The following is a 23,785-nucleotide window of genomic DNA, read 5'->3' as shown; positions in this document are numbered from 1 at the left end:
TCAAAGACTGCTAACTTATACCATTAAATTGCCCTTGGAAAAAACTGTACCCATTTAAAATACCAATAGAAGCATATAAGATGTTTTTTACTTTTTTTTTGTCTTGAAAATTTGATATGGCATCCTCTTTTAATTTGCAGTCCTTTAATTCTAGTGAGCCTAAACTTTTTTTTTACATGTTTAGCAGTCATTTTCACTCTTCCTTTATGCTTCGCCATTTTTCTATTAAGGAATTCATTATGGAATATAACATATGTGTGACCTTTGTTGTGAGCAGACATGAATTTTTACACCTGGTAGTGTGGAGAGGGATGGAGGGAGCTCTGAATTGGCAATCACAAGACTCTTCTATTTCCAGCTCCTCCGCTATCAGGAAAATAGCTTTGACAACCTGGTCCATCTCTCTGGACCTCTGTTTTCTTTTCCATAAAATGAAAGTCTTTGGCTTAAACATTCCTAAGGTCTTTTCCAACCTCTGCCATTCTATAATTCTTCACCATCCTTTGCCTGGCTTCTTGAGTCCACAGTAGATTCCAACACCCCCACTTCAGTGTACGGGGGGTTGGCCTTCCTCCACAGAGCACAAGATAATCAGCAGGTTCTCCTCAGGGACCAAGATGCTCTACAAAATGGATGGCTTCAGGAGTACCTTGCTAGCCTTAAATTTACTATTCCCAAATGACTCTCATTCAATGGCCTCAACTGCTGGAAGAAGCCATAAGAGGAAACGCCTTTTTCCAGGATCTCACATACCAACCTCTCCTTCCCATTGTGAGGAGAGCTGAGCTCCATTGAAGCAGCAGAGGCCCAAGGAGTGGAAGTGAGGCAAAATGACTCACCAACCAGCCACAGAGTCAGCAACAAGGCCAGGAAGTGACCATGAGTATCATTTCCAAACACCCTGCCCTCCTGCCTCCAGGCCAACTCCCCCTGCCAGCCTCCCAGCCTCCCTTACACCACCTGGTGTTTAGAAGGCAGAGGTTACAGGAGAAAGCTCCCATTCCTCTACCCTGCTGCTTACCCATGACTTAAATAACCTAGTCCCCAGAGGAGGTGGGAAGGAGAGGGAGAGAAAAAGCGTAACCAATAAAACAGCAATTAAGCCCGGGCAGATGTTTCCTTTCGTGTACTGATTAGTTGGAAAAGGACCGGCTCAACTATTATCCCTGTTTATTTGAACAGGCTGCTGAAGTGATTCTGACTTACTCTCCCTCTGGCTGCGGGCTGGGTTGGGAACACACGCGCTGTTAGCCAGGTTACAGTTATGATAAAGTCCCCAGCAATTGGGAGAAATTCTGACTCGAGGAGAGAGGCAGGAAATAGCCTGTACCTCTCCTTGCGCAGACGATAAAAGGCCACCGTTCTCTATTTCAGAAACCTTAACTGTGTGCCTCTGGGGGCAAGCGTGGCCCCAGCGACCCCTAAAGGGCTTCTGTGCTGGCGGCTGCTGCAGAGCAGTTGTCAGAGCTGGGACGCTACAAGGGGGCCCCACCCAAAGACAAGGAGGACATTTATTCCTGGGAACAACAGGACCTGATGAGGCCCAGTCCATGACAATGCAGACTGTGGAGCCTTTCCGTTTCCTATAAAAAACAGCAAGGGATTTCTAGGCAGGGAAGAGAAAGAGAATTTACAGAGCAGTCTTTGTGCCCTATCATACAGCCTGCATCTCTTTTCTTTAAAATTTCTTGGAAGGGAATGAGTCATCTAAACATCGCAGGAAACCAAATAGAAGTCGAGGGAAAAAATTACTTTGGGCAAAATTTTTCTCTTAAATGTTTGCATAGTAATCTTTGCCTAGAAAAAAAAAAAAAAAAAAGAAGAGATGCCTAAATTTAGACCAGAGATGTGGCACAGTGAATGCTGGTTCTCTGGGATAGGAAGTGCCATGGTGTGCTCAGGAGGGAGCTTTTATTTTGAAACTCACCACAACTGTTTGGCCAGTGTGTTTCACAGGCCCCCACTCTGCCTGCTGCCGGGGCGGGGCTGATTGGAAGGCAGTGAGATTGCAACAGCGCCTGCCAGCTGTGAGCTTACAAAATGGGCAGGGAATCCTCCTTTTCCAACAGATAACAGCACTGGCCAACAGAACCGAAACACACAGCCTCATTTCCCGAAGACCATCAAGTCCTGAAACCTCCTCACTCACAGAAAGGATGCAGCAGCAGAAACGTAAGGACACATGAGGTTCTGTGGTCTGGGCTGCCGGGACACTGGTCACTCAACTTTGCAGCAATACATTTCCTGAGCTTGGATGGGTTTGTCTATGAGCATTTGCCAAAGAACACTGATTATGAAAGGGTTTTCAAACCAGTCCTCGTCAGGGAGATTACCTGCTACCTGATTCTCTAGGTACTTAGCTCAGCACTAGTATGCTTTCCAAGTTGGGGAGGAGGGGCTGTTGTTTACTGGCTATCTATACTACAAAGCTCTATTATCTGACAGGCACAAAATTACCCCTTATTTGTATGAAAAAAAAAAAAAAAAAAAGAGGAAGGCATGTATCTGCCATGTGGTGAGAGCTAATTTCAGCCCTGTCCCAAGGCTGAGCCTGTCAGCAGGTAGAAACAGTAGGGTCATTTAGTTCTCTGCCGATTAGCCTGTGTCAGCAGATTTCCAAAAAGGAATCCAATTTTCAAGGGCATATATCTCCCTCCACCAATGCTATACCCCCCTCCCTACCCCAAAGATACTTCTGAGACCAACTGTTAAAAAGACCTAAAAAAATGTAAAATTGAATTTACATTTACAGGTTTCAGAGGAAAGAGACATGAACCCTATACGAAGCTCTGACAGTAGGAGAAGTGCCACCAGATGTAGGGTGACAGTTTCAGGGGCACTGGCTCACCACTTCAAAGTGGCCAAGTTTCAAGAGCTGGAGCTTTGCCTGAAATGCTTTTGGTGGGGAGGACGGGGCTAAAAGGAGTGGCTGTGTGGCAGCAGGGCTAGTGCTAGGTGATGGTGGGCACTGTGTCTGGCCTCTCCCCAACCCAGCTCAGCCCATCAAAATAGGTGGTGCAGGATGCAGCAGTGAGGGTGCAGGGTGTGGTGATCCTGCAGGTCAGAGCTCAGGAGTGATTTCTAGATTTCCCTATGGCCACACTACTTGTATCTATGCGGGGGGACTCTTTCTATTCAGCTTTCACTCATTGATTAAGATAGCACATGGTGGCTCTAGCAAGGCTGTGCTCCGGTTAAGCTCTGGGGAGCCCACGGTAGCATAAAATACAAATATACTGAATTGCAAGACATTTATAGAGAGGTAGGCTGGGAGCTGCCACGAAAGAGACACCTGAAGTGCTTTTACCTTCTGAAGATAGGGTAGAACAGGATTTCAAAAAATACATTTTAAAAATTGTAATCCAGTATAACATGTGTGTGTCTACAGTAAAAGTACTTTTTATGTGCAGTGCATTCTGATTTTTCCTATTCTTTTCTCCTCTTCAATTTTTTTAATGTTAGTCATAATTCATTAAATTCATTTTACAACTAATCAATGAGTCATTATACACAGGTTTAAAAACACTGGACACACTAATTGGGGCATTGATAAAGAAAATAGTGGATTAAGGACTGAAGCCCACCAACCAAGACAAGCGCTAAGTAACTTGGCTCTCAAGGTGGCTAACTGCATGTTTTGAAGCAGGTTCAATTCCTAGGTCCTGGCAAAGGGGGAAATGCTGGATTTTTAAGGAGTGATCAATAAAGAGTCCATTGGCAAATATTTATAGAACACCTATTATGTGTCAAGTCCTTGTGGTTTAACTGAATATAGTAGTATACAAAACAGTTTAAAAGTTTAGTCTACTGAGAAAGATGGACATTAAGCTGATATCTGAGCCTATCAGAATGCAACTCTTCCAGTCTCAAAAGCATTACTAGAAATGGAATTTCTTAAGTTAGTTTTCTAGTTGAAGATGAATTTTTTTCTATCTCAGCCAAGAGGTTTCCACACTTAACTCCAGAGCAACCTAGATATTGAATCTAGCTTGCCAGAAACAGAAATGTGATTTCAAAAAATCTTGCTATTACATAGCAAATCCCTTCTTTGAATTTGCCTTTCTAAGTTACTAACAGATATTTCAGGTTGTAAAGATACTGCTTCAGTATAAGCGACTCCCAAAGCAGTCACATTTCATTTTTAAAGAGTCTCTTGAGCTTCTCAGCACCATACAAACTAAAAAACTCACCAGGTGCTCCTTCACTCAGAAGTGAATGGGTGTAGTTAAATTCTCTCAGTAACAAGAGTCATATTTTAAGAGAATAAAAGAAAATGTCAGAAACCTGACACAGTCTGAGACCCAATACCCATCTCAGAATTTGTCTTTTGAAACACAACTGGTTTCTCAATTAGATTCCTGTTTAATTATCTAAAAAACTTAATCTAAAAAAAAAAAAACCAAAAAACCCAAAGCTACTAAAATATGAAACCATCTAAAACTAATGAAAGAGACAGATTATAACTTTTAAAACCATATTTCTTAAGTGCCCAGCCCACTGCTTTGTACACAGCAGCCAGTAAGGTAAACAGCTGTTGAATCAATTAGGTAAAATTTTAGACTTAAACATTATGCTTTCACATAATCACAAGAATAAAACAATATAGCTGCGTTTACTTCATGTAGATTACTGAAAGTGGAAACTCCACCTGAAGTTATCCACATGAGCTCCCTCAGGTTACAGTTCACAGATGAGCCCAAAAAGTTGAAATGACTTTTCCGGGGTCGCACAGCTATCCAGTATCCTGTCTGGGACCACATGCAGTATTCAAAGAGGGTGAAACATGCAGGCACTAGAGCAGGATTTGACTCCTGCTTCTACTTCCCATTTGTATGACCTTGGGTAAATTGTTTAACCACTCTATGCCTCAGCTTCCGCATCTGTAAAATAGGATAATAATGAGATAATCCATGTAAAGTGCTTAAGGTAGAATCTAGCACTTAGTATGCTCAATAAATGTTAGCTGTTATTAATATTAGAATCCAGCCCTCTTAACACCCATTTGAAAGCTCTTTTCCACCAGTGTGCTGCCTCCTGACGTACCCCCAAAACATGTAATGATCGTGATATGTGGAATTGGGAAGGCTCCCAGAAGCTAATCCCCAGGCAGAACTGCAGCTAAATCCCTCCAGTGGAGGGGCTCTATCAACCACAGGGAAGAAGAATCTTTGGTTTTCCTCATGCTGCTGATGCACAATCTATTCCCCTCCCCAGTTTCAGTAAGAACCAGAGTAATAATAACTCTGTAAGAAATATGAAGTTTTCCTAAGGGGGAAGGGTAGGTGGTTAGCAAAAAGGAAGAAATTGGCGGGGGGTTGTGGGGCAGTGGCTGTAGAAGCAAAATAAAAAGGATAGATTTACTTTCTATCTCTCTAGGTAGATTAAACAGGAAAGATCCTTCTCAGATGCACAACCAGGACTTGGTTCAATTGGGGTCATAAATTAAATGTCCAAAGGTAGGAGCTCCCTACTGTCTAGGTCAGAGAAGACAAAGAATGCCCATTACTAAGTTCTGGTTTAATGAAATCCAAGAGCCTTCTCCTCTAGGGCACTTGTTTCTGAAAGCCATTTCCTTAAGGCTTTCCCAGAAGTTCTGGAATGTATGAGTAGTCAGACTTAATAACCCACAGTAATGCTAGTGGGCACTGGGAGAAAATCCATTCTTTGCCATGACAGCGAACGCTATGGATTCAATTTCTACCTCCTGTGGATGCTTACTATGCTCTGTTACAACTGACCAGAGCCTCTTGTCAGGGAAACATATGATTCGGACAAGGCTGAGTCCCACTGGACTGGGGCAGGGGTGGGGTGGGGGTTGGGGGACAGGAAGAGGCTGAAGGTCCTCTGCTCTCCCAAGACCTCAGATGGCACAGTCTAAAACAAAGACCTGTAACAATCTGAATGTCCCCCCATAGTTGTTTCAATCTCTTGGAATGGCCTATTCTAATACTAAAAAAATAAGCTGAAAGCAACATCCCTTAAAAGGAGACAATCAAGTCTGAGGCTTCATTTCTTAAACCACCACTATGATGCTTCTCTTGGCAAATTTCCATCTTTAACTCTTCTGGATAATGATTTCAGTGGGAGTGTAATAATGTCTTTAGGCCCTGATCTCCAGTGCCAAAGGATTTCTTGAGGTCATATTGAAGATGAGTGATCACCCCATCTCCCAGTCAGGACACTAAAGGCATAGAAATGGTGTCTTGATGACCATGGCATCCTTGGGTAGACTGGGACACAGGGGACAAAAGACACAAAGACAAACAGGCAACATGAGAGCACAAATCTCTCAGCAGCTGTAAAATGGATTCTAGAGGAAAAATAATCAATGGGTTGGAACTGGGCAAGAAAGAAAAAAAAAAAAAAAAAAAAGCCAGAATGATAAGGCTGAGCATATGCCCGTCCACAGTTAGGAATTCCAGGAGCTGGGTGATGGGAAGAATACCCCGGTGGCTCCCAGTTGACTGGGAGGAGGCTGGAAGCATAGGAGTTAACAGAGCTCATCTGAAAGCTGGCAGCGTGAACACGGCATGGGAGGCGGCCTGGTAGGAAGTAAAATAGTCAGCAGCACCCATACAGGAAATGCCTGGGGTGCTGGGAAAATCGCTGATTAGATACTTTAAAGAGGAACCTGGCAGCAAAGTCAGTTCATTGAGGGATCTGTGTAGTTCTTCTACTTTTGGAGTTGCCTTAGAATCCCACCGTCGAGATAAAAGGAGGAGCAGAGGGTTTAATTATGGAAAGAGCATCTTGATACTTCAGGTGCCAGAGTTGGACCAGAGAGGAGCAAAAAAGCCAACTCTGGGAGATAAATAGAGTTCTTCACTGGCAGAAGATTAGAATGCATTTCCTTGGGGCTGGGGTGGAGCTCTGAGTCTGGACAGCTTTCTTCAGTGACAGTGGTGGTCTGTACCCTTTCGTCTTTGTCCACACTGTGTCCACATGCACAGCCACTCCCGTCAGTCTACGGACAGTTAAAAAAAATCTTCGTCCTTGGAGGAGGGCACCTTCCCTCATCCCCAGTGAAAAATCAGTGAATTGTGAGAAGGAGGATGTCCAGAGTTTGGAACTGATGATTTCCGGTCCCCAGCTCTAAGTGATTCAATTTTTCCTCTTCACTTCGGGCTTTATAAGTTTTCCAGGTCCACCAATAGAACGTGTATCTGACTGCAGTTGCCAGGCATAGGGCCCATATATGTCATTTAGGCCAGGTTTGTTCATTGTTTTTCAAATCTTCTTTACCTTTACGGATTTTTTGTGTGTGTGTTGTTGTTGTTTTTTTTTTGTCTGTTTGATTATTTGCTAAGTCAGGTGTATTAAACCTCCCACCAGGGTTGATGATTTGTCTATTTCTCCTTTTAATTCTGTCCATTTTTGATTTATATGTTTTAAGTTTGCATTATTAAGTATATAATTCTTCCTGGTAACTTGAATCTTTAATTATTATGAAATATCCTTCTTTATCTCTAATAATCCTTTTTGCATTAAAATCTATCTTGTCTGATTTTATCAGAACTATCTTTTCCCATCATTTTGCTTTAACTCTTTCTATATCCTTATATTTAACTCTGTCTATATCCTTATATTTAAGGTGTGGCTTTTCATGCTTCAGTTTTGTTTATTTAAAATCTGTTTTTTAATTTTGCATGAGTCTATTTACAGTCATTGTAATTACTGATACATTTAGGTTTAAATCCACCAATCAGCTGTATGCTATTTGTTGTATTTTCTCTCATTTTTTACCTTCTTTTTTCCTTCTAATTAAAAAAATTCAGTAAAAGTCACTCTTGGTTTATTCTCTGTGCTTTGACACATTCATGTACGTTTGTACACAAATGTACAAAGTGGGTATCCACCACCACAGTTAAGACATAGAACAGTTCCATCACCCACCAAAAAATTCACTCATGCTGCCCCTTTATTGTCAAACTCTCCTCTACCCTTAATCCCTGGAAGCCACTGCTGTGTTCTATATTCCTATAGTTTTGTCTTTACCAGAATCTTTCTTACCATCTCTTGGCTAGTTTTTATTTATCAAGTTTCCCCCTCTCTTAGATTGGTAGAGATACTATTTCTTTAGTGATAACCCTAAATTATAACATACATCCTTGACTTGCCAAAGTCTAATATAAATTAATACTCTTACCACTTCCAGGACAATACCTTTAAACCTATTTCCCCATCTCTGCCTGGGCACAGATTCTATTGTTGCCATTTACATTAATTTTATGTATGTTTAAAACCCGGCAAGAAATTATTTTTTTAAAGTCAATATTCATTTAGATGTATACTTTTTGTTTCTCTTCACTTTTTCCTGCATCTCCAAGCTTCTATCTGGGATTCATTTTATTTCTGCCTAAAGAATACCATTCAGGGGCTTCCCTGATGGCGCACTGGTTAAGAATCCGCCTACCAGTGCAGGGGACATGGGTTCGTGCCCTGGTTCAGTAAGATCCCACATGCTGCGGAGCAACCAAGCCTGTGCGCCACAACTACTGAGCCTGCGCTCTAGAGCCCACAAGCCACAACTAGTGAGCCTGCGTGCTGCAAATACTGAAGCCTGTGCCCCTAGAGCCCGTGCTCCTACAACAAGAGAAGCCACCACAATGAGAAGCCCTCGCATCACAACTAAAGAAAGCCCACGTGCAGCAACGAAGACCCAACACAGCCCCCCAAAAATAATAAATAAATAAATTAAAGAAAGAAATAGAAAAAAAAATTAAAAAAAAAAAGAATACCATTCAGTATTTCTTTTAGTGCAAGTTCTGCTGATGATAAGTTATATTAGATTTTTCTTGTCTGAAACTGTCTAGTTCACCTTCATTTTTGAAGGTTATTTCTTTCAGCATCATTCTACTGTCTCTTTTCTTCTATTGTTTCTGTTGCAAAGTCAGCTGTCAGCTTTGCTGTCTCTCCTTTGAAGGTAATATGCCTTTCCCCCCGCCCCCCCCCTTTGGCTGTTTTTAAGATTTCTCTCTGTCATGGTTTTCAGCAACTTTACTATAATGTGCCTACATGTAATTTTCTTTGTATTTATCTTGCTTGGGGTTCATAATCCTTCTTCAATCGTGACTTGATGTCTCTTCTTAGGTTGGGACAACTCATAGCTTTTATCTCTTCAAATATTGCTTCTACCCCATTCTCTCTGTTCTCTTCTTCTAGAACTTCAAATGTATGCATATTAGGCCTATTTATCATATCCCACAAGTCTCCTATGCTTTTTTTTGTTTTGTTTTGTTTTTGGTATTTTCCATCCTTTTTCTCTTTCTAAGCTTCCGTATGTATTTTTTTCTGACCTATCTTCCAATTCATTAATTCTTTTCTTTTTTAAAAAATTTATTTATTATTTATTTATTTTGGCTGCATCGGGTCTTAGTTGCAGCACGCGGGATCTTGGTTGAGGCATGTGGGATCTTTCATTGCGGCGCGTGGGCTTCTCTCTAGTTGTGGCATGCAGGTTTTCTCTTCTCTAATTGTAGGGCGCAGGTTCCAGAGTGCGTGGGCTGTGTAGTTTGCAGCACACAGGCTCCCTAGTTGAGGTGTGCGAGCTCAGTAGTTGTGGCGCGTGGGTGCCCGCAGCCTGTGGGATCCTAGTTCCCTGACCAGGGATCAAACCCACACCCCCTGAATTGTAAGGTGGATTCTTTACCACTGGACCACCAGGGAAGTCCCCAATTCATTGATTCTTTAGTCAGCTTTGTCTAACCTGCTATTTAATCCACATTGAGCTCTTTATTTTAGTTACTATATTTTTCAGTACTAAAATTTCTGTTTGATTCTTCTTCTTTTTTTTAACATTGAGATAAAACTCACATACCATAAATTCACCATTTTAAAGTGTATGATTCAGTGGTTTTAGTATATTCACAAGGTTGTGCAACAGTCACCACTATTTAATTCCGGAACATTTCATCACCAAAAAAAGAAGGCTCTCACCTGTTATTAGTCACTCTCTCCCCTGAGCCCTTCCTCCAACTCCTGGCAACCATTAAGCTACTTTCTGTCTCTATGGATTTGCCCATTCTGGATATTTCCTATAAATGGAATCATACAATATGTGTTTTTAAGGTTCATCTATGTTGTAGCATATATCAGTACTTTCTTCCTTTTTATGGCTGAGTACTATTCCATTGTATGGATATGCCACATTTTGTTTACCTGTTAATTAGTTGATGAACATTTGGATTGTTTCCAAATGTTCATCAACTGGTTATTATGAATAATGCTGTTATGAACATTCATGTACAAGTTTCTGTGTGGGCATGTTTTCAGATATCTTGAGTATACATCTAGGAGTGGAATTGCTTGGTCGTAGGGTAACTCCACGCTTAAGTTTTTGCATAAGTTTTGCTTAAGTTTTTGAGGAATTGCCAATCTGTTTTTCATAGCATCTGCACCATTTTACAATCCCACCAGCAATGTATGAGGGTTCCAATTTCTCTACATCCTTGCCAACATTTACTTTTTCTTATTTTTATTTTTGAATTATAGCCATCCTGGTGGGTGTGAAGTGGGGTTTCATTGTGGTTTTGACTTGCAGTTCCCTAATGACTAACAATGTTGATCATCTTTTCATGTGCCTCTTGGACATTTGTATACCTTCTTTGGAGAAATGTCTATGCAAGCGTTTTGCCTTTTTAAAGATTGGGTTGTTTCTCTCTTTATTGTTGAGTTGTAAGAGTTCTTTATATATTCTGGATACTAGATCCTTATCAGACACATGATTTGAAAATATTTTCTCCCATTCTATAGGTTGTCTTTTCATTTTTTTGATAGTGTCCTTTGAAGCACAAAAGTTTACAATTTGGATGAACTTCAATTTATGTACTTTTTCCTTTTGGTGCTTATGTTTGGTGCCATATCTAAAAAACCATTACCTAATCCCAGGTCACAAAGATTTATGCCTACGTTTTCTTCTAAAAGTTTTAGCTCTTCCATTTATACCTTCAATCCATTTTGAGTTGTTTGATTCTTTTTTATAATTTTCCAGTGTTTTGTTATTATTTGTTTTCATAAACATAGTTAATTTAAAGTTTGTCTGATAACCATTAATATGGACCTCCTGTAGGTCTATTGTTTTTCTTACTAGCATTGCATATACAAAACACTGAGAGATACTAGGCCTAGGATGACAGCATTGTCCACTAGAGAGGATTTAAATTTGCTCATAGCCACTAGATATCTTAGATCAACTTAATCCTATTAGAGATTAAGATAATTTGAAGCTAGGTTTCAGTCCCTGGGAGCCTGCTAAAGTCTGTTTCTGGTTCACTGTTACTACTAAATTATATCCCTGTGGGGTTCCAAAGCCTGGGGAAGTTTACCAGGGCTCCCCTTCCTCAGCCTGAATTCCAATTTTTGTCCTGTTAGCCCTATAAGGCTATTAAAAGCTCTGCTTGGCTTCTCTTCTAGAATAGCAGATGCCTCTTAGGCAAAAGCAGCTTCAAAGAAGCAGAAGGGCTAGTCTGAGTTATCGAAACTGCCATTTCTAGTAGCAAAACTCAAAGTTTAAACTTTGAAGACAGACATTATCTTTATGTGTAGCCCTCACCAGGTCCAGTGCAATGTTGGATACCTAATAAGTATGCTTTGTAAGAAAGAAAGAATGGATACTGATGAAAGTGAAGGCTTACCACATTTACATTTTAAAGTTGTTCATTTCCCAGGATATGGTAACCAAAATACTCTGGTAAAACAAGAGAGAAGTAAGCTTGAGGTTTTAAATATGGTTCTTCATTACTTCCTTAGAGGCTTTTCAAAAACCACAATCCATCAAAGGATAGGAGAGGGATGAATCCACCTCATATAAAGGGCGTATGTGAAATTAGCTGTAGTGATTGAGAATCCAGATTTAAATCTCAGGCATTCTCTGGTAACCCGAAGTCCACCAAATGGAGGAACTCCCCATGAAGTTCTAAAAATGAGCACATATAAAAGTCTTATACGGGGCCATTTGGGGCTTGAAGAGGTTTGGCCATCTACTTCCTGGGACATATGTGAAAATAGCTCCACCAACTATCCTGAATTCCTTAACAGCACACTGGCCTTTCTTAAGTGACACTAGCATAAAAACAGGAAAAAGTAATCATTGACTTCTAATTCTCCAATAAGTGGCCATATGCTGCCGATTTTTCCTTTACGATATATGTAACATCTGTCTCCTTTTCATTCCTCCTGCCACTGCTACCACATCGTGGGCCCTTATTACCCTGCCCCTGGATTAGAGGCCCAGTCTTTCTGAAATAGCAGCTCTATTATATCATTTTCCTATGAATAAATCTTCCTTGGTTCCCAAGTGCTCTCCTCATAAATACTCTGGTTTAGCCAAACTATGTTACTCACCACCCTCTGAAGAGTCCTCACACATTCCTGCACTCTCTTTTGTCCTGAAATCTGTTCTTTCCATATGGAATGTCCTTCCACTCTAACTCCCCCTCCACACTCATGAACTGCTCACTTTTCCATCTCTAATTATGAAATCATTTTCATTTATGAACTCCTCACTTTTCCATCTCTAATTATGAAATCATTTTCATGTTCAAATTTCACCTGTCTACTTACTGTATGTAAAGCATTTACTGTAGCTGGCACAGGATAAATCTTCAATATATATTCTTAAAAGAAAACTGAGTGTGTGTGTGGGTGGGGATATAATTTTCAATCAATGGTGATATGGAAATTGCATGTCTACTTTTCAAAAAATTAAATTGTGTCCTACCTCACATTATATATAAAAATTGATTTCGTGGAGATGGCTTAAAGACTATAATGTGAAAGACAAAACTATAAGAAGATAATACAATGGAATATCTTCAAGACCTTCGAGCAGGAAAGGCTTTCTTAAATATGGCAGAAAAAGCACTAACCATAAAGAAAAACGAATGTAACTACATTAAAATCAAGAACTTTTACTAACCAATAGAAAATATGAAAAGGAAAAGATAAGACATAGTGTAGGAGAATATATGTCTAGCTATATAACCAATAAAAGGATTAGTATTCCAGATAGGCACTTCGTAAAAGAATATATTTAAATGGTCAATAAAAATAAGAAAAGGCCCTCAAACTCATTAGTAATCAGATTGTTGCAGATTAAAACCAATATGACAATAGCTAAAATTAAAAGTAAAACTACAGCTAAAGTTAAAAATCTGACCATACTAAACACTGGCAAGGATGCAGAAGAATGAAACTCTCATACATTGCTGGTGGGGGTGAAAATTACTAATAACTACTTTGGGAAATAGTTTAGCATTATAAAAAAGAAGATATGCCTATTTTTTAAACCAGCAATTCCACTACTTGGTATACACCCTAGAAATCTGAGCATATGTACACCAGTATGCACATACGAGAATGTTCACCATAGCATAGTTTGCATTAGTCCCAACTGAAAACAACCTAAATGCCCATTGATAACAAAATGGATAAGTAAATTGTGGTGAATTCATAAATGGAAGCCTACAGCAATGAAAATAAACAAGGTACAGCTATATGCAACAGCATGGATGACTCTCACAAACTGTGGCAAACAAAAGTAGCAAGACACAAAAGGATGCATACAGTATAATTCCACTTACGTAAAGTTCAGAAACAGGCAAAATTAAATTATGCTGTTTAAAGGTGAATACCTAGGGGCTATAATTTAAGAAAAGCAAGAAAATAATTATCACAAAGTTAGGATAGTGGGGAGGAATAGAGAGAGCTGTGACTGGGGAAGAGTATAGCAGGGACTTTTGAGGTGCTGATAAGATTATGTATTGACCTGTGTGGTTAGTTACTCTGGTGTTTGCTTTATAATTACTCATTTACTATACACATATATTTTACATACTTTTCTATATTTCAAATTTAAAAATTGAAAAACAGAAGAGTTCCATGATTGATTGGTGATATCTATCACAAATGTAGGAATGAAGTTTTTGCTGATACACATTGGTTCACAGGCCTTCCTTCAACAACCAAGCTGAATATGAGCTCCTCCTTTACTGCCTGTCCCATATTCTCTAGCAATTATTATCAATGCCATTTACTGGACACATCATATCTACAATGCCTTGATTAAAGCATTTATGCAAATGTCTTCTTCCCTTTCAACTATAGCATAAGCTTCTGAAGGAGCTGGACTATTTCTTGCAATTAGTAATTAGTAAAAAGAGTTAATTGTAGCTTACATTTACCTAATGCTTAGTGTGAGTTAACCGTTTATAGGCATAACCTTATTTAATCTTTGTAATAACTCTATGAGGTATTTGTTATTATCTCCACCTTATAGATACTAAATCTTGCAGAGGTTATTTGTCCATGGGAACAGCTATGAAATGTTAGAGTTAGAATTTGAACCCACAAATTCCTGTTCAATGCTATTTTGTCAGATTTGTATTTTCCTCATCTTGTACAATGCCTTGCATATAGTAAGCACCCAATAATTATTTATTAAGTGAACATGAGAGGATGAAGGGCTGTAAGCTTTCATAGCAAGAAAAAGAGGGATAGTACAAAAGAATATCCTTGATGCATCAGTTTTTAAATCCTCAGGTATATGTATAAAAGGTTATGATTCCATCTGTTAAAAAGAGAATTATATATGTTAGCCATAAAAATTAGCTGCTAGGATATTCCGGTTACAAGGAAGGAATCCAAAACTTAATGAGCTTTAAATCCATTTGCTGTATTTGGATGGCTGGCAGTTCAAAGGGCAAATGGCAAATGCATATCTCGTGAAGCACCCTGGCCATCGTGCAGACAGAACCGAGCCAAGGGGTGACCGATTGCTGCATTCCCACCAATGCAGTGGCTCTATGCAAGCCCTGAACAGTTCATCTGTTCTTTGCTTTGGTCTTGGGACTTCAGGATGAATGGGATGAGGATGGGGGTAAATGACAAGGGCGAGCACTGTCCTGGGGGCACTGCTCTACAGAGTTCAGGCAGCAATCTTCTTGGGGAGCCCCAAGGAAGGGAGTGGAAAGAGGCTTAAGACAATGGGTGCTTTCAGGAATTCCCTTAGTACCCAGAGGAGAAGAGAGGAGCAGAGGGTAGGTTCAAACACCCAGGGGAAAGGAAACCACTTTTTGATCCATTCCAAAAACAAGGATTGTGATCAAAGAATCAATTGCTGAAGTTATAGCAAAAAGAAAGCAACAACGGGCCTTCCCGCATTCCTGTCTTTCCATGCCAGGCTGTCCTCTCCCCCTGATCATCCCCACCCCCCAACTCCTGGGGACAATTGAGCTGTGTCTCTGGTATGCGTGGAGCTGCAGGTCATGGCCATATTTAACGAGAACATTCATTCTCCACAGGCTCTACAGGGCTCCTCAAAACGCCCTTTGTGTCACTGTGCCTTTCTCTCCACCCCCCTTGACACTAATTTAATCAAGATGTCCTAGCTCGTAGATGGGGAGGACTCGTCAGTTCCGCATTCTTTGTGGCATTAGGGTTTTGAAGCAAAATATGTAGAGTTGAAACCAGCAAGTCGAGGAGATAGGGTCAGGGTCTCCAAGCCAGAGCATGCCAACCTTTCATGTAAACCCTAGGCTTAAAGAGTGCACTAGGTTTGTGACATACTCTTATAATTTTTAATTAACCCTAAATATTCTAGTGAGGTTGAGAAATATTTCTTAGGCAAGTACACAGGCAATCAGGAGAGAAAAAAAAGAAAGAAGTGAAAGAAAGAAAGAGAGAGAGAGGGAGGGAGGGAGGGAGGGAAGAAGGAAGGAAGAAAGAAAGGAAGAAAGGACGAGAGAAGGAAAGCCAAACAAAAAACAAAGGAAAAAAAGAGATGATAGGATTAAAATAAAAGATAGGATTTACTCATCAGCACTGTTTCTAGAATGCAGAACTAGAAAAGAGCAGCTCGTTGCCTGCTCTTTCTCTCCTAGTCTCCACTCCACTCACCCATAATTTGGCAAAATTTGAAAACTTCAGTTGCCGTACCTACAAACCAGATTTTAATTCAGATGTGCCTTTCTTAGCTGCTTCTCTAGACCACAGCCAGAAGTGAATCTCAAAATTGTGGTAGGGAATTAAACTAGTAAGAAAAATAAACAAGGAACCCATCTGGAGCCCTGGGTCCCTGCCCAGGTTACCTGATTCCTAGTCTGATGTTCTTTTCCTATGCTGTGGTATCTCCCAAAAAGAACCTCACCGCTCAGCACCACTTTCCTGAGTTGATTTGTGGATGCCCAGCTGGGCCTCTGAAGCCTGAGTCTTGTGGGCCAGGAGTCAAATTCAAAGAAGGCAGGAGGCAGGCCTGGGGATCTCAGACAACCCATCTGAGGAACTGACTTGGGTATGTGTTGAAATTCTTCTCGTCAACCACAGATCCATTTCGTCATGACCTCCCTCCCGCTGGGGACATATAACCAATTCCCCTCCATTATCTGCTTGCCAGTTTAACCAGCTCACATCACCACGGACAGCAATATAGTCAAAGGGCTATTGTTTCACACCCCATGAGAGGATTTTCAGAAACCTAGCAAGCAGGACTCTAGATTACAAGAGGGGTGTATCCTCCACAGCTTTTGGAGGAAAAAGAATCTTGAGCTCAATTCTATCTCCTCTTGCCTAGGTCAAGTAAGCAATTGGCCTGGCATCAGGAATAACCCTAAATGCTTAGACTAATCCCTGAATTCCCATGTAATTCTACAAACCCAATTAACCTCCCAGGCATGAAAAACTAAAATGATTTTCAGCACACTTGCAAAGCTGTGCTAAAAAAGTTCACTACCCTCTAGTAAACAAACATCTTCTCCAAGCAGCTTAAGGTAAGAACTGAGCCTCTGCCCTCCCCCCACCTCTTTTTGCTGACTTGCATATTTTCTCTATTTTCTGGAAAAACTGATAAGAAATGCTTCCCTGATACTGTCAGATCATGACTACGGCCTACAGCCCTGGTTTTTATGTTAAGGCAAAGAGAGGATACCAGCTAAGCTAACAAGTGGCAGAAATTTGGGAAAAGGGCCAGTGGAAGCAACCTCTGTGATATGGAGAACAATATCTCAGTTTACCATATTCTATAACCAAACGGTGAGCACATCTGCACTGGAGATTAGAAACGGCTCTGGGTTGAACAAGAGGTATTTGGTCTAAGCCTGTCCAAGAGGAGAAGCAACACCTTGTGAAACTTCATTTAATGAGATCTACAATATATTTAATAAAGTTAGCTACTCTAGTTCTTACAAGAGTAACCCAGTGGTTATATAGAGATAATCTAGAGAAAATGTGATTTTTTTTTCCTATTTCAAAATTTTTCCAGCATTTAAATCTATAGCCCAAAATGTAAGCCCTGCACACTCTGATTCCAAATACAGCTGGAATGTCTCTCCCCCATCTTCTCCATGCCTCCTCCCACTGCCTTAATTCAGGACCCCATCATCTCTTACATCAACTATCAGGATAGTTTTATTATAACTGTTCTTGCTTTTCTAAACTCTCTCACATCCAAACATTTCAGAGTAATCTTTCTAAAAGGCAAATCTGTCCATGGTACTCCCTTGGTAAAACCCATTACTGGGATTGTTTCAGTTAAGAAGCATTTATAGATGCTAATAAGTAGTGGGCAAAGATGAGAAGAAATAGGATATTTACATTGTCTCAAAGATTCTTTTCACAAGTTATTTGAAGTGCAAAGGGAAAGAAAGTAACTTACAGTAAAACAGTCTGGCAGAAACCTACCTTAACCAAGCAATCAGAACGATCACCACTAGTAATGGGAAAAATCAACCGGAAGCGGCTCCTGATAAAATACGCAGTATCACTTCTGTGGTGTTCGTGCCAAAACCCGCTTAATCAGATCTAATCATGAGGAAATAGCAGACGAACCAAAACTGAGGGACATTCAACAAAATAACTGGCCAGCACTCTTCAGAAATGTCAGTCATGAAAGACAAAGGAAGACAGAGGAAATGTCAGTGATTAGAGGGGACTAGGGAGACAGTAAAACTTAGCACAATGTGTGATCCTGACCTGGCTCCTGAACCAGAAACTGGACATGAGTGGGGCAACTGGTAAAATTTGATTTAGACCAGTACGTTAGGTAATAGTATTGGATCAGTGTTAATTTCCTGATTTTGATCATCGTACTGTAGTTATATGAGATTTTAACATTTTGGTGAAGGGTATACAGGAATTTTTGTACTGGTTTTGCAACTTTTCTCTAAGTCTGAAGTTATTTTCCAAATGAAAAGTTAAGAAAAAAACAAAACCCAAAATAACATTATGAGGCTTCCCCTTTGCTGGCTTCAGACTCTAAGCTCTTTAGTGAGGCATGCAAGGCCGGCCTGATTCTTCCGCCTCATCACTTGCCATCTCCTAAAAGGGTTCTGTGCTCAGCCATCCTCACCCATAGCACCTATAATTCCAGGACACTATTTGCTTGTCTCATCTCCCAGGAATCCCTATTCACCACCACGCCCCCCTCCCTCTCCCCCACTAAGACTCAAACAACTTGGTAAGGCAAACCTCAGCTCATGCTTTCCTCCATGAGGAACCCATTATTATACTGTACTATCACAGCTCACTTGTGTATCTGTTTCTCCCACTAGACTCTGCTCTTAGGTCAGGAACCTCGCCATGCCATCTTCCCAATCCCTGGCAAAGGGCCACATAGAGTCAGAACTCAAACACTATTTGTTGTGCAAACATATTGTCTTCACTTAGAACTCTCTAACGGTATACCAAACACTTTCCTAAAAATCCCCGCACTTCCTTACAGAATTTCAGGAAGAAATCTTAGAAAGATGACTCCAAACCCTTATTTTAGCAGATTAGAAAACCAAGTCTTAGAAAGATTAAAAAGTGAGGTCACACTGCGAGTCAGTGTGAAAGCTGGGAAAAGACCCTCACCCCCAGATCAGGGTCTTCTTTGATTCGTAAACTACAACAGAGCCCTCTCTCCTCCAAACCAAGAAAATACTGCAGCATGCACGCAGGCAAAAGTGTCTGGGCCTAGCGTGGCGCTTGGGGAAAGCATTTAATAAACACTTGCTGAAACAAACTGAATCACCAGGGAGCAGCACCACAATTCCTTACTTCATTCAGGTTGCACCTGAACAAGATGTGACTGGCTCTCAGGCCTGACCTGCCCAAGACACCTGACTGCATCCTGCAGTCAAGAATGGACAGCTGGAATAGGCTAGTCTTCAGTGTGAAGGACTGGTTTTCTACCTAAGAGGCCTATGATCCAGAGAGAGCAGGAGCCTGGCTTTCCTCCAGGGCTGGTGGGAGGCTGAGGCAGAGACTCTGCATAGCCCCGAGCTATGTGGTATCAGGCCAGAGGCAACACACAAGGATCACATCCTTACATCTAACCTGGGGAGGAAGCCCATCCCTCAGAAATCATCAGATGTCAGAAATCATCTGCTCTGATTACAACACCCTTTTTAATCTTCCTGGCCCAGGAGAGGATATGCACTGATAACTTTAATGATGCCAGCAGGTACAATTAATTTCCATTCCTGCTCTTCATACACTGTTATGTGAAGGAGACTGGAAGGACAAAATTAAACTCCACTGGGGCTTCAGCCTGCAGCTCTAAGACAGACAGACTGCTCAGAACTCAGCACGGGAAACCTCACCCTGTGTTGGACTCACGCTGACCTATGAATGCTTGAAAGACCTGTGTGGCCTTGGGCGCAAGGGTCACTGAAATTAAATCACATTTAAAAGCCCAGGCAGGATTTGATATGAGTCTAATGGACCTAGGAATCAAGCAAGGTTTAAATCCAAATGATAACTGAAATATTTTATGTTGTTTCAAAGAGGAATATCAATTTTATCAGTCAGTGTATCCCTAATGTAAAGGGATGTATCCCTAATGTAAAGTTTTTTTATACCTCTATCAAGATTGCTTTCAAATTAAAAACTTGTTAACATCAGCTAGAAAAGAAATCTTGATTTATGTACCATTTCTCTTCCAAAGCAGTTTCATATGCTTTTCCACCGTTATCTTTACACCACCTCCAGGAGCAAGTGGGCAAGAAGGATGCTTTCTCGTTCAGTTTACCGCAGGGCACACAGAAGTCTGGGAAGGTCAGACTCCTCTGTAAGACTCACAAGAACGTAACGCTAGAGTTGGAAGGGACTTTTTAAAAAATTCCCTGTCTCAGGCTTATGCTACTGTACTCCTTCTCACTATTAGCTGAAAGGATAAGTAAAGTGCATAAAAGCTGAGTGGAGACTTTGTTGAGGACACCACAGTTTCCCAAGATTCTGAAACCCAAATCGAATGACATCTGCTCAGATCCCATTCTTCCCGATCCCTTTAAAGGACCCACCATTGCTTCTTCCTCTTCTCACTTAGGTTCTCGGAACCATGTTATTCTCATTTTCCTTCTGCCCATTTTAATTTGCTCTTCTCTCCTCTTTGCTGGCTCCTCAAAATCCTCTCTCTAGGCCTCAACTGCCCCTTCCTCCGAATTCTCACTCTCATGCCTTCAAACTGTCAGTTTTATGCGGTTAATTTCCAAATTTCCCTTCTAGCCTTAACCCTCACTGAACTTTCTCACCTTGCCACGTCTAAAACTGAACTCAGAAAGTGTGGTATTGACCTGGTAGGTTGGTCCCACCTCTGCTACTACCTCACTGGGTGACCTAAGGCAAGTCACTTCTTCCTGACGCTCAGATTCTTCACTAATAATTAAAGGGCTGGACTAGAACCAGTGGCTCTTCCACACACTTTCCCCAGTAAATGGCAACTCTAACTCCCAACTGATCAGGCCAAAATGCTTGGAGTCATCTTTGACTCCTCTTTTCCCCACATACCACATTCAAGCCAGCAGCAAATGCTCCATCTTCAAAATACATCTCAGACTCTGACCAAATCTCACGATCTCCACATCCACCACTCTGTTCCACCATCATCTCCTGCCTGAATTATTTATAGGAGCCTCCTTAACTGGTCTCCCTGTTCTGCTCCTGCCTTGCTCCTCCTTCAGTCTTCTCTTAACCCAGCAGCCAGAACAATCCTATTTCAACAAGAGTCAGACTGTATCATTCCTCTGTTCCAAATCCTCGTGTGGCTCTCCACTGGCCTCCAAGGCCCTTCCTGAGGCAGCCTGCCCCACGACCCCCAGCCACATCACCTACCAATCTCTCTCTTGTCTACTGTGCGCAAGGCCGTTTTGCTGTTTCTCTAATCAGATAAGCACACTCCCATCTCATGGCCTTAGACATGCTGTTTCCTCTGCTTGGAATACTTTCCTCAGAGAGCTGAATAGCGAGATCCCTCATTTCCTCCAAGAATCAGTTCAAATGCCAATTTATCAATGAAGCTTTCCCTGACCACCCTATATAAAACAGCAATGTCCCCAGGACCCCCATCCTCTTTACCCTACTTTATTTTGTCATCATCTAATATATATTGACTGGTTTATTTGTACATTGCCTGTTTCTCAGACTAGAATATAAGCTCCATGCAGGCAAGGGCTTTTTCTGTTTTTGTTATCTGCTGTATTACAGTGCCTACCACAGTGCCTGGAATGTGGGAAGCACACTGTAAACGTTTGTTGAATGACCAAATGAATTTTGATCCTCTCTAGCATTTACCTCCTTCCACATCATATCAGGTCACTCGGTACTACCTACAACTTCTTTGCTATGCCTCTTAATAAATCCCATTCTTTCAGTTTCCATTGCCATTATCCAAGAACTGGGTTCTATTACCCGCTGGATTATTGTAGTGGGCTCCCAAATAGTTTCTTCCACCCTAAACCACACTGAACATTGCCACCAATGCCACTGGAGACCATGGTGTTTCGCTATTTCACTGCCCTACCTAAAATGGTCAATGGCTCTCTTTGACCAGTAGCTTGAACTCCTTGAGTTGGCATTCAAAGCCCTCCACACTCAGGCTCCAACCTCATCCCACATCTTTCCCCTATTGCTGGCCAACAGAAAGTCTCTGCTGCTGTCAGACTGGTCTCATGGGTGGCATCTCTAATGGGGACAAAGAGGCAGGAGAGGAAGTTGGCACCAGGTAAAACGGAAATATTCAAAGGATATTTCCAGAAGATAAGACATGGATAGATAATTAAGAATCCTGGCAGCATATAATTAAAAGAACATCAGCCCAATTCTTTCCCCCATATGACGCTTACCTGACTCACCTCTCATGAATCGGTGCCTTTTCCAAACTCCTATAGACAACTAATTATCTGTACCACTCATTAAATTGGTGTCTTAAGTTGTAACCTGCTTCTGGAGTCTACGGCCTGTCTATCCAACTGAAACATAAGAAATCTAAGATCTTGAACCATGTTTTAAGCTTGTTCTGCAGCCCTTTTATAGTGCCAAGTTGAATACCAAGCAATTAAAGACAATCAAATAACATTTATTAAACTGAACTGAATGAACTGGTAGTGGTACTTGTGCTCCTGGATTTCAATAAAGCAGGGCTCTTTCTCTCTCTTTTTAAAGTGTCTCTGAAAGAAGAATCAGGTGGGCTCTGCAGTTTTCCTGCCTGAGAACTCAAGGACCCAGAAAGGCCACTGACTCACAGAGCTGCAAGAAGAGAAGTTTTTTCTACTCTCCACCCTCGAAATGAATATCAAAAGGAAAACAAGGTCATGGGAAGAGGCAGGGCAGGAAAGGATGCGATGCTTATGTGGGCAGAAGGATTGGATTTTCTTGGCTTTGGAGAAGAGACGATTAAAGCTACAGATGGGATCTCCCAGTTTGCCTTCTGTATTTCCTCGCTACCCTATATGATAACACAATGCTAAAAAAGATTAGCTTGGAGAGGCAAGGACCACCCTAGCAGGGAGAAGGCACGAGGGCCACACTCTTCTACGTGAACATAACCAAAGCTCTGCAGAGCACTTTCTTTCTTTCTTAACTTTATTGAGGAATAATTAACAAACATAACTATATAAAGTATACAATATGATGATTTGATATACATATACATTGTAGAATGATTACCAAGATCAAGATAATTAGCATGTCTATCACCTCACACAGTTAACTCTTTGTGTGTGTGTGGTGAGAATGCTTAAGATCTACTCTCAGCAACTTTCAAGTACACATACTGTATTATTAACTGTATGCTGTACATTAGATCCTCAGAACTTATTCTTATAACTGAAAATTTGTGCACTTTAACCTACATCACCCCATTTCTCTCTCGGCCCCTGGTGACCACCATTCTACTCTCTGTTTCTATGAAATTGGCTTTTTTAAAAAGATTCCATATATAAGTGATACCATACAGTATTTGCCTTTATCTGCCTGGCTTATTTCACTTAGCATAATGCCCTCCCATTTATCCATGTTGTCACAAATGGCAGGATTTCCTTCTTTGTATGGTTGAATAATATTCTATTGTGTATATATATATATATACACCACATTTTCTTTATCCATTCATCTGTCAAAGGACATGTAGGTTGTTTCATATCTTGGCTATTGTGAATAATGCTGCCATGAACATGGGAGTGCAGATACCTTTTCAGGTACTGATTTTAATTCCTTTGGATTTGATTTCAATTTGATTTCGGATACTGATTTCAATTCCTTCAGGAGTGGAATTGCTGGATCATAAGGTAGTTCAATTTTTAATTTTTTGAGGAAGTGCCATACTCTTTTCCATAATGCCTGTATACCAATTCACATTCCCACCAACAGTGTATAGGGGTTCCCTGTTCTCCATATCCTCATCAACATTTTTTATCTCTTGGCATTTTGATAATTGCAGAGCACTTTCTTCCCAGGTTTTACTGATTCCTGTGACATTCTGGGAAGGAAAAGTGAGAGTATGAGTAATATTCTCCAGTGTAAAGATGAGAAAACT

At 40.9% G+C, this 23,785-nt stretch overlaps 1 protein-coding gene and 1 long non-coding RNA gene across 8 annotated transcripts in view; one reads left to right on the top strand and one right to left on the bottom strand.

Moving 5' to 3' along the window:
- Positions 1–23,785, bottom strand: part of SRGAP2 (SLIT-ROBO Rho GTPase activating protein 2) — a 234,114-nt gene that overhangs the window by 79,380 nt on the left and 130,949 nt on the right. The window lies entirely within an intron of this gene.
- Positions 2,010–22,669, top strand: LOC137761552 (uncharacterized). Its single transcript, XR_011073429.1, has 2 exons — positions 2,010–2,172; positions 22,414–22,669. It is a non-coding gene; the product is annotated as an uncharacterized lncRNA (long non-coding RNA).

The sequence above is a fragment of the Eschrichtius robustus genome, chromosome 3 (assembly GCF_028021215.1).
Source record: "Eschrichtius robustus isolate mEscRob2 chromosome 3, mEscRob2.pri, whole genome shotgun sequence".
Classification (NCBI taxonomy): domain Eukaryota; kingdom Metazoa; phylum Chordata; class Mammalia; order Artiodactyla; family Eschrichtiidae; genus Eschrichtius; species Eschrichtius robustus.
The sequence above is the reverse complement of the archived record's forward strand: the minus strand, read 5'-3'. Positions and strand labels throughout refer to the sequence as shown.